Raw genomic sequence first — 12,078 nt, forward strand, 5'->3', positions numbered from 1 at the left:
TTACACCTAAAAATTAGTAAACGTCATGGCAGTGTCCTGAATGCTGTTTTATATGCTAATATGATTATTTTCAATGATTATGGATGTTTATATGTTAATAATTGAATTTTAAATGTTTATGGATTTTTAAGATAATATGTTTGATGTTTTATGATTTAATATGCTAAAACGTTTATTTTAAATATTTATGATTTAAATGTTTATTTTAAACGTTTACGATGTTAAAATATTTATATTAAAATTTTCATCGATGTCTATAATTTTTAATATGTTAAGTTATGATTTTTAAATGTCTATGATTTTTATGATTTAAATATGGGCATTTAAAAGACATGTTGCATGCTTGGTTTCAAAATAAAAATTATATTATATGCATGTTTTTATTATGTGATGATAACATGTTGAAGGACGTGAAGGGATTGTGACTACTACATGTTGGAAATATCGTGAGGGTTATGGTCCCAGTGGGAGCCCGACGATCGTGTTTCCGTTGATACGAATACGGATACGATGATATGATTAGAGATGTCGTGAGGGGAGAAGGCCCCAGAGGGAGCCCATTTATGGGAAAAGTGCCCAGAGGGAGCCCCGACGATCGTATTTCCAATGACATGATATGTTAATACGTAGGCCAAGGCCCAGTTGACCGGTGAGAGTGTTGCTGGTGTCCCCGCCGCCCAGTACTGTGGTTTCTTTATATGGATCCATCGCCCAATACGTTTAAGAATACGAGTTACAATCACGATCTGAATTCAACAAACACGAATATGAACATGAATATGAATGTGATGATATGAATATGTTGATATGAATATGGATACGAATATGAATATGTTAATGTTTATATGAAAATGTTTATGCATAAGATTATGAAAATGTTTTTATTTAAAGGTTTTATGCATCATGAAAATGTTTACGAAAATATTTATGTTTATGCATCTTCATGAAAACGATATTTTAAGTACAAGTATTTTTCACTGTTATATGTTAACTGTATTACGTATTACTCGTTATCAAGAATATGACGTGTTGAGTCTTTAGACTCACTAGGTGTGATTGATGCAGGTGATTATGATGATTATGTTTATGGAGGTCTTGATGGTTGATCTGACTGGACTGAAGGTGCACATAACCCGATGACCGACGTTAGTTTTCCGCACTATTTATTATTTATGATTTTAAGTAATGTTAAAGATATTTTAACGTCTTTTATTTATGTTATGAAATATTTTTGAGAGGTTATAGTATGTGCTATACTTTTCAAATAATGTTTTTACGTTGGTAAAATGTTTGACGATTTTATGCTTTAAAATATTTTCCTTTGGATTTTTAAATGACAGTTGGATGTTTATTTTTAAAATGATGTCAAAAATATTTTATGGTTCGGCCGATGCTAAGTGAGGTTTTTTTTTTAAAAAAAAATCTATCACGTTTTAAGAAAACGAATAGCAGACGTTTCAAGAATAGGATTCAGCACTTGATGTATAGATGCTGAACCTAGTTGAGATAGAAACTTGTAGTACATGATTTGTACTTTTATACTGACATGTATATTAAATAAATTACATTACGTTTCCGCATTAATATTTTAAAAAGAAAAAAAATTTAATCTCACTTTTCTTAATTGTTATATTTGATATTAATAATGATTAAGACATGAATTAGCGTCCGGGTCCCCACAGCAGGTGGTATCAGAGCGATAGATCCTTTAGACTGAGATAGGAACTAGTGAGCGGGGTAGATTGAGTTTTCTTTTCTGCTTTTGCTATGCTAGCATGAGCTTATGATTTACTGCTTTGAAATGCATGTTTACTTGTTTATTTGATTTATTTTAAACATGTGTTATTGAGAATGATTCAGAACCGATTCTTGATCAGCAGTAAGATGATCAGAGGAGGACTGAAACAGGTTTGTTGTATTTGGTTACTAATTCTTTTGGTAATCAGATAAACCTCCTCGAAGATATCCAGAATCAGGTGGTACTTCGGTTTATCAGATAGATGTGTCAGAAACTCCGATGGAAATAATGTTGAAGTGATTCCAGTCATTTCAACCGCCGAGTCTGAAGGGTACTGAGACATCTGATAATTGTGAGAGTTGGCTGAATGTTATTGAAGTGCTGTTTGACTCACTCGATTACTCAGATGAACGCCGAGTTAGATTGATTGGGCATCAGTTGTATGAAGTCGCAAAGAGTTGGTGGATCGCAACCAAGAAAGCCTTGGAACAGCATGGTACCGTGATTACGTGGAAAATCTTTAAAGTTGAGTTTCATAAAAGATTTCTTCCAGTATCGTACCGACAAGATAAGAGTACAGAGTTTGCCAACTTGACACAGGGCCAGATGAATATTGAAGAATATGTGGCAAAACTTTCTACTTTATTACGTTTTGCTCCTAATGTGGCTGGGAATGATAAAGCTGTAGTTGATCAATTCATCAGCGGACTAAACCCTGAAATATCTACATTGGTGAATGTTGAACGACCCCATTATTTTGCTGACGCCTTGAACATGGCAAAGAGAGCTGAGGCCAGTTTGATTCAACAACGAGGAATGTCGTATGTTGTTTACCCACAGAAACAACAACCTCCAGCTCAATTTTTGCAAGCACCGTCTCGATTTGATAGTTGTAGTAGTAGTAAGGGGAAAGAAGATTTCCTAAAAGCTCGCAAGAAACAGTTTAAGAAGCTAGGGAGTGTTTCATCTAGCTCCAGCAGTTCTAGCCCGGGTTATACAGGAGAGTACTGAAGAACTTGTGGAGGAAGACATTCCACAGAGCAATGCCGAGGTGTGGTTGGTAGTTGCAACGTTTGTCATCAGCCAGGACATTTTGCTAGAGTATGTCCACTGAGAGCTTCCCGACGATCTCAGGGAGCAGAACCATCTGGACCAGTGGCACCGCCTGATAGACAATCACCGGTTGTTCGCTCTTCTCAACCACCGACGACTTCTCCATCACAACCAAGGCCAGGACATACCTGACGAGGTAGTGGCAGGTACTTATTTATTGTATGGTTATTTTGCATATGTATTGATGATACTAATGCATTCCATACGATTATTTTTTAATGAATTGCATTTATCTATGCTTTGAATATGGAGTTATTATATGCTGTAGTATTGATCTCTTGTATGTTTGGGAGAGGTTTTGTATTAGTGATATCTATTAGACATGGTATGCTACAGTATGACAGATACGAGATTGAGTTAGATGATATGGTACTTGAGTTATTTGAATGGGATTACATTACTGGGACTGATATGTTGACCAAGTACAGAATTACCGTTTATTATTTCCAACAGATTGTGGAATTCAGACCGGATATGGCTGATAAATGGAAATTTTATGGTAAGAATTTTAGATTAGGATTCCTTGGATAGGGTTGATATTGAGGACTCGATTGTTATAGAAAGGAGCGGAGAGATTCGTTGTCTATTCAGTTGATTACTGAAATTGAGTCCATCATTGGCTGATTTTCCAGTGACATGAGAGTTACTGATGATTTTCCCCATATGAGATTCCGAGTTTGATTCCAGCTAGGTAGATTGATTTCAGCCTTGATTTGATACCAGGTACTATTTTATTTTAAAACAACGTACTGAATGATACTGATTAAATTGAGGGATTTGAAAAAAAAATCAGATAACAGATTTATTAACCGAGAGTTACATTTGATTGAGTATTTCTCTTTAGGAATGTATCAGCTATGTTGTGAGTTGGTAAACTCTGTGTTCAGAATATTTTGATGATTCTCTGATTAGTTGATCTATGATATTCTGGGATATTCGAAGATTATGACTGATTTTGTTGAATATCTGAGTGTTGTATTGAATATTCTGGAACTGGAAAGTTGGATACAGAAACTGTTGAAATATGCATCTTGATTGCGACAGATTGTACTCAGGGTTTGTTATATGTGAAGATGATATATCTGTTGATTCTAGTACAGTGAAGCCGTGATTAGTTGACTGAGGTCGACATCAGTTTTAGAAATTTGTAGTTGCATGAGTTAACAGGCTACTGTATCTGATTGTTATTCTGAATTGCTTGAGAATGATATTTTCTGCAGCAGTATTTGATACAGATTGTATACAGTTGAGACTCGATACCGTATAAGCCGAATCAGAGCTGATGTTGAGAGTTGAAACAGTTCATAAAGTTGATCAGAATGGGCAGAACTTGATTATCGATAGTCAGAACAGGGTATCCATCAGAATATCAGGTAAGAGATACTGCGTTGTATGTGAATAACCGATGGGTTGTGCCAGATATTTCGGATTTGAAATGACTAATGTTGTCAGAAATGCACAATAGTTGATTCCGTATTCGTCCTGATAGCAGAAAGATATATGATAATTTGAAAAGACAGATTTGATAGAAATAGATTTGCTTAGATGTGGCAGAGTTGTACTGAAGTGTCTGAATTGCCGATAGATAAAGACAGAAAGAAAGAAACCAGGAAATTGGTTATATAGCTTATCGATTCCTGAAGGGAAATAGAATTACATTTCCCAGGATATCGTGATGAAGCTACCGCATTCTTCTTGGAATTGGACATTGATTGAGTTAGGAGTGACAGACTGACCTAGTCTGCGAGTGCTAACTCATACATGAAGACGTACAGATATGAGTATATTACTGAGATTTCTGTCAGAAAAGTGATTAAATTACACAGAGTATCGAGAGTTGATTATATCAGACCGTGATTTTGGTTGACTTTGCACGTTTGGCAGAGATATATGTCAGAGAAGTGGTCAGATTGCATGGTGTGCCGAAATCTATCGTATCAGATCGTGATCCCCGATTTATTTCACATTTCTGGCACAGTTTACAGCAGACTTTAGGTACGACATTGCACCTGAGTACTGCATATCATCCTGAGACTGATAGACAGTCAGACCGTACTATCCAGACACTGGAGAATATGCTGAGAGCTGTAGTGCTATATTTTGGCACTAGTTGGAAAGATTCACTACCTCTTTGTGAATTCTCGTACAACAACAGCTATCAGACGAGCATCGAGATGGCACCGTTTGAAGCATTATATGGCAAGGAGTGCAGATCTCCTCTGTATTGGGATGATATATCTGAAGTACCAGAATTTGGACCAGATATGATCCGAGAAATGACTGAGAAAGTTAAACTGATCTAGAAAAGAATGAAGACAGCGCAGGATAGGCAAGCCAAGTACGCGAATGTACGTCGTCGACCGTTAGTGTTTGAACAGAGAGACAGAATAATTTTGAAGATCTCTCCATTCCGAGGTATGGTCAGATTTGGCAAACGTGGGAAATTGTCTCCTATATACATTGGCCCGTACGAGATTTTTGAGAAAATTGGCAATCGTGCATATCGACTTGCGCTTCCTCTTTCTCTATCTGGGATGCATGATGTCTGTCATCTATCGATGTTGCGTAGATATATGCCTGATGTTTCTCATGTCATTCAGCTTGATGAAGCCGAGCTTGACGACACTTTGAATTATATTGAACAACCAATTCAGATTCTTGATTGGAAAGAAAAATAGCTCAGAACGAAGACTATTCCGCTAGTAAAAGTCCAGTGGAGTCGTCATGGCACTGAAGAAGCGACTTGGGAAACAGAATTAGAGATGAACAAGAGATGTCAAAAATTATTTCCATGACGTGAGTATTTATTCAGCTTTTGATTATATTGCTTCTTTTACATGCTTTGATTGATTGCATGCGAGTTCGAGGACGAACTCATATCTAAGAGGGGGAGAAATGTAACGCCCAAGATTTTAGTGTAATACGTTTGAGTTACTATGTATTATGAATAAGGGAATGGAAGAACAGACACAGAGAAGCGGCGTTGCAATTTAAGTTTAGTTGCAAAGTATAGTGTTGGAATAGAAAGACCAGCGCACCCGCGGTAAAAGAGCCAGCGCACCCGCGGTGGTTCTTCTGAAATTTTTGATGTGGTACAGTAGAGTCAGTGCACCCGCGCCATAAAAGTGACTGCACCCGTGGTGTTGGTATAGTAGAGTCACCGCACCCGCGGTCGTGCCTTCTGAAATTATGGAAGTGATCCAGTACGCTCAGCGCACCCACGGTGCAGAGTGACCGCACCCTCGGTGTGACGTGCAGAATAAAAAATGAAACATGTGTCTTCACCATGCAAGATATATATATGAATTGTCTTCATCTCCTTCATTTCAACAGCCAAGGACCGTGAGAAAATTCAGAAATTCCTCCAAACTTCATTGCTCCTCTTGTTACAAGCTACAGAAGGATGTAAGTATTACTGCCTTTCAGTAGGTTTTGAAGTTGAAATGTTGGAGAAATCAGATTTTGATTTCTATTATATGTTCTTATGATTATTGTGAACCTATATTCGTAACCGGATCGAAGAACAGATATGATATGTGAATTTTGATCAAATTCCAGCATGTCTTGAGTTGAGTTATATGGATTTTGAGATTATGGAACATATTTGTGATGATTATGAGTTATGACATTATCCCTGAGACGTTGAGATTGACGGGGCTATAAAGACTGTATTGTTATGCCGTCGAAACATCAGTAGATTGATTGTGATCAGATTCAGTATTGACTGAGATTGTATCATGATATCGTTGATATGGATCAGATTTTGTTTGATTTGAGTATTGATCAGAACAGGTTTTGAATTGAGTTTCATATTAATATTGTGCCTATATTGTCATTTCAGATTGATATGGACAGATTTGACTTCGAGACTTCGACTTCGTCAGACCGAGAAGAGAAAGGTATAAATTGATGTTGATGCGGGATTGCACAACTCGAGTTAGATTTGACTTGAGTTTCCCAAAATCACATACTTTACTTTATTGCACTGATATTTGGAATTGATGTGATTGATATCTTTGATCTATTGAGTTATGTCTCGAGTCATAGGCGGATCGCCTAGGCGTAGACTATTGATCTCGTGACAGAGGTACCAAATAATGATAGAATCGTCACTGGGCCATTGCACATTGTCACAGAGGTTCAGCAAGATATGCCAGGGCGGATGTGCCTAGTCTTGGACAGAACCGCCAAGACACCTGGACGTTTGGTTATATCGAAGTGGATAGAATTGGAGTTCTTCTATTACTGGTGTTCGATATAGAAAGAGCCAAAGTCCGTGAATAAGAACGTGCCACTACCCCGATCGGGAGTGTAAGTGGGTGTATGTTCTTATTCAGGTCGGGATCCCTAGATTAGGATGAGTCGAGTTAGAGTCTAGGAATCACAGAGTGTGATTCGAAGTTTATATTGATTCATGTTCTGATTTTGATACATGTTATGCATATCTGTTTCATGCTGTTATATCTGTTTATATGAAATGCATGTATGCATGATTTATACTGGGAATGTAATTCTCACCGGAGTTATCCGGCTGTTGTCTTGTTTGTATGTGTGCATGACAATAGGTGGGACAGGATCAGGATCAGGAAGAGGATGAAATATGTTAGTTAGCGTGGAGATCCGGGCTCAGATGCAGAATATGATTCAGCACTTTATGTATAGATGCTGAACCTAGTTGAGATAGAAACTTGTAGTACATGATTTGTACTTTTATACTGACATGTATATTATATAAATTACATTACGTTTCCGCATTAATATTTTAAAAAGAAAAAAAAATTTAGTACCACTTTTCATAATTGTTATATTTGATATTAATAATGATTAAGACATGAATTAGCTTCTGGGTCCCCACAGCTATCTGATTTGATTGCATGCGATTTAAGGATGAAATCAGATCTTAGAGGGGGAGAAATGTAATGCACGAGATTTTGATTATTGTAATCTGAAATGATTAATTGATAATTGATGTGATTATAGATGGAAAGGATCAGACCGGGGAAGAACGGAGAAGAAATTGTTATGTGCGAGGACTGAGCCCCTCGCGCGTAGGCAGAGAACCTCGCGTATATGCGCGACCAGGACCCGCGCATATGCGCCAGTATGGCAGAGAACCTCGCGCATATACGCCAGAGGATGACGCGCATATGCGCGAGCTGAAGAAAATGAAAATGCCGAGACCAGTAGGTCTCGCGCATATGCGTCGAGGGAGGTCGCGCATATGCACGAGATGTGATGCTTAAAGATGGAGCCACATGTCTTGGCCATGCACATATAATATACAAATCCTTCATTTGCTCAGAGGGGAAAAGCAAGAAAGAAACGAAGGCTCCAGGAAGGATTTTCAATCTTTTATAATTCAGAATTTGATTTGCGCAAGATCCGACCATCTGATCTTCAATTCGACTTCAGTACCGTGTTTCTATCGACAAGAGCTGCAACTGGACGTAAGTTTTATTATGTTTTGATATGATTTGAAAATCTGATATGGAAGAAATCCTGATATGATTGTTATTATCTGTTCCTGAGATTGTTGTCATTGTATAATCGAAATCAGATTGAAGAACGGATACCGTATGAAATTGTTATGATTTTCAGAATTGATTTGATTGAGATTATACAGATATGGTATCAGATTATGTTTGTCGATCGATTATGAGTTGAGATTGGTATCTGTTGTTATTGGTATTGCTGGGTATATTGATTTTGTGCACCTATGACTTTGAAACAGAATTAGATTGAGTTCTGATTATATCCAGTATTGATTTGAGTGGTATATTGATATTGTACTCCTCGATATTGTCATTGCAAGATTGAGTATTGACAGATTCGAATTCGAGACTTCGACTTCGTCAGACCGAGAAAAGAAAGGTATAAACCAATGTTGAACCAGGAAGATACGACTCGAGTTTGATTTGACTTGAGTTTCCCAAAATAACATACTTTACTTTATTGCATTGATATTTGCAATTCATGAGATTGATATGCTTAATCTATTGATTTATAGCAAAGCATGTATTGAATCATGGGCGGATGTGCCTAGTCATTGGCGGAGGTGCCAAGTCTTTGGCGGATGTGTCCAGACACTGGATGTTGGTTTATATCGATGTTGCGTGGGAGCGGATTGACTTCTACTGCGGAGATTCGGTATATTTTGCCAATGTCCAGGAACCGGGATCTCTAGATTAGAGATGAGTTGAGTCTGAGATGATGAGTCACGAGTTTGATTTACTGTTTTATATCGATTCATATCTTTCAGATTATGATACATTTTATTGATATCTGTTTCATGCCTTTATATCTGTTTATATGATTGCATGTTACATTGTTTATACTGGGAATAATATTCTCACCGGAGTTATCCGGCTGTTGTTGTGTTTGTATGTGTGCATGACAACAGGTGGGACATGATCAGGGTCACGAAGAGGATGAGAGATCAGAATTAGCGTGGAGATCCGGACTTAGAAGTATATGTGATTTTCAGCACTTGATGTAGTTGTTGAACCTTAGTTTGATACAAATGTATTTTGTACAAGACTAGTACTTTACTGTTGATGATTATATCAGACTGATTATCATATGTTCCGCGCTTATGTATTTTTTTTTTTAAAAAATTTAGACATAGATTAATTAAGTGATCCTAATGATGATTAAGAAGACGAATTAGGTTCGGGTCTCCACACAAACACCTTTGTTTCTTGAGGATGATAGAAATCGTATCCAACTTAATTCCTTAGATATCCCACAAAGTAACATAAAATAGATCGACTATCCAATTTATCTTCTACTGTCTACTTCACATAAAAAGGGCATCCCCATATTCAAAGATAATAATATTTGGTAGGCTTACCCATCCATATCTCATATGGTGTCTTATCAATTGCCTTTGATTGACATTGTTCAACAACAGTGCCCCTGTCTCAAGTGCATATCCTCAAAAGGATGGCAGCAACTCCGTGAGCCCCATCATAGACCAAACCATGTCCATCAAAGTCCGGTTACGATGCTCTGAAACACCATTCAACTGTGGTGTAGCAGGTGGAGTCCACTGCGAGAGAATCTCATTTTCCCTAAGATACTCTTGGCACTCGGTACTCAAGTACTCACAACCTCGATCCGATCGAAGTGACTTGATACTTCGTCCCAACTGTTTCTGTACTTCATTTTTAATTATTTGAGCCTTTAAAAGGCTTCAGATTTGTATTTCATCAAATACACGTACCCATAACTCGAAAAGTCATCGGTAAAGGTGATGAAATAGGCTTTTCCATGCTTAGTGGTGATGCTAAGCGGACCGCACACATCGGTATGGATCAAATCCAATAACCCTTTGAATCGCTCCACATGGCCCTTAAAGGGAATTTCGGTCATCTTTCATTTTAGTACTGGATTCACAAGTCGTGAGAGAATTAATATCAGACATATCAAACATGCCTACCTCCACTAGTTTGTTCATCCCTCTTAGGGAAATATGTCCTAATCGAGCATGCCGTAATTGTGCCTGAATTTAGAGTATCTTTTTTTCGTTTGTTTTTTGTTGTTATTGCTCTGACATTGTTTAGTGGAATATCTTTCAATTTTAAGTTATAGAGATCATTTTCAAGTTCTCCATTACAAATTAAACATTCATTCTTGTAAATGTTGCAAACAACTTTGCTAAACAAACAAGAATATCCATCTTTATCAAGCATAGAAATGGAAACAATGTTTTTCACCAAATCAGGAACAAACAAAACATCTCTTAAAATCAACTTAAAATCATTATTCAAAAGCAAGTAAACATCTCCAATAGCCTTGGCAACAACTCTTTTCCCATCCTCAAGAAGGTCTCACCTTCCTAGTAGTCTCCTACTTCTTCCCATCACCTGCAAATCATTACAGAGATGTGAGCCACAGCCGGTATCCAATACCCAAGAAGTAGAGTTAATTGAAATGTTTACTTCAATATAGAACATATCGTTTCCAGAACATTTCTGGGCGAGATATTCTCTGAAGTTACGCCTCTAATGTCAAGGATTATTGAAGTGATGACATACATCAGCAGTCTTGTCAGACCTAACTGGTGTGGCTGCCACAACGAGATTCAGAGCTTGCCTCTTCAAGGGCACATTCTTCTTGGGATGTTGGAAAGAACGCTTCTTTCCCTTCCCAGGTGGACCAGTCTTCGTACCAGATGAAGAACCCACATAAAGAACCGGCTTCTCTTTCTTGATGGTGGACTCAAACGTAACAAGCATGTTCACCAACTCCTCAAGGGTAGGCTCTAGCTTGTTCATGTTAAAATTTACCACAAAAGGATCAAATGAGTTGGCAGCGACAAGAGCAACACATCGGTGGTCAACTCCGAAGGCAACGTAAGATCCATGCCAACGAGCTTGTCCACAAGCCCAATCATCTTTAGGCTATGCTCATGGACAGAGGCCCCATCTTGCATGCGTAAAGTGATCATCTCCTTGACGGTAGCATGCCTAAGAGGTCGAGTCTGGTCACCAAAGAGCTCCAGGAGATGCAAATGAATGTCAGCAGCATTATTTGCATCCTCAAAACGCCTCTGCAGCTCATCATTCATAGAATCCTGCATATAACACTTAGCTCGCAAGTCATGGTCACACCAATCCTTGTAAGTCAGCAATTTCTCAGAAATGCAGCTAGTCGGAGCCTCAAGAGGGGGTGACTCAGTAAGTGTATACGCTATCCTTTCCGAATTCAAGACGATTTTCAGATTTCTTAGTCAATTGAGATAATTAGGTCCAGTTAAAACGTGTTTGTCAAGTATTGCAGTTAGTGGATTGTGAATCGAATACATTGTCAAAATTTGTACTGAAAAGTAAAACGAATAAATGTTAATGACTATTTTAAAATATTTAGTAAGATATAAAGTATGAACTTTTACTTAATAAATTTTTGCTCCCGCTGTTTTGACATTTTCACTACCCTCTAGTGAAAACAAGAAACTCCTTTCCTCAGTAGTTACGTAAGGTCCAATTAGAAATTATGATCTCGAATAATATCAACCAAACATAATTCATAAAAGGTAGTTTCCAATTGCATCTCCATGCAACCCTTTACGTAAACTTTTGTCTCACGTTTGATTATGTAAGGCTCTGTAATTAATTATCTGGTAGTTTGACATAATTAGAATAATTATTGAGTTGTAAATTAAAATAATTATTTATGCCAAATAAATTCAAGAAGTGTGTTAAAAATATGTATTTTAGAATATCGAA

Source organism: Primulina tabacum, chromosome 13 (genome assembly GCF_025594145.1).
Source record: "Primulina tabacum isolate GXHZ01 chromosome 13, ASM2559414v2, whole genome shotgun sequence".
NCBI lineage: Eukaryota > Viridiplantae > Streptophyta > Magnoliopsida > Lamiales > Gesneriaceae > Primulina > Primulina tabacum.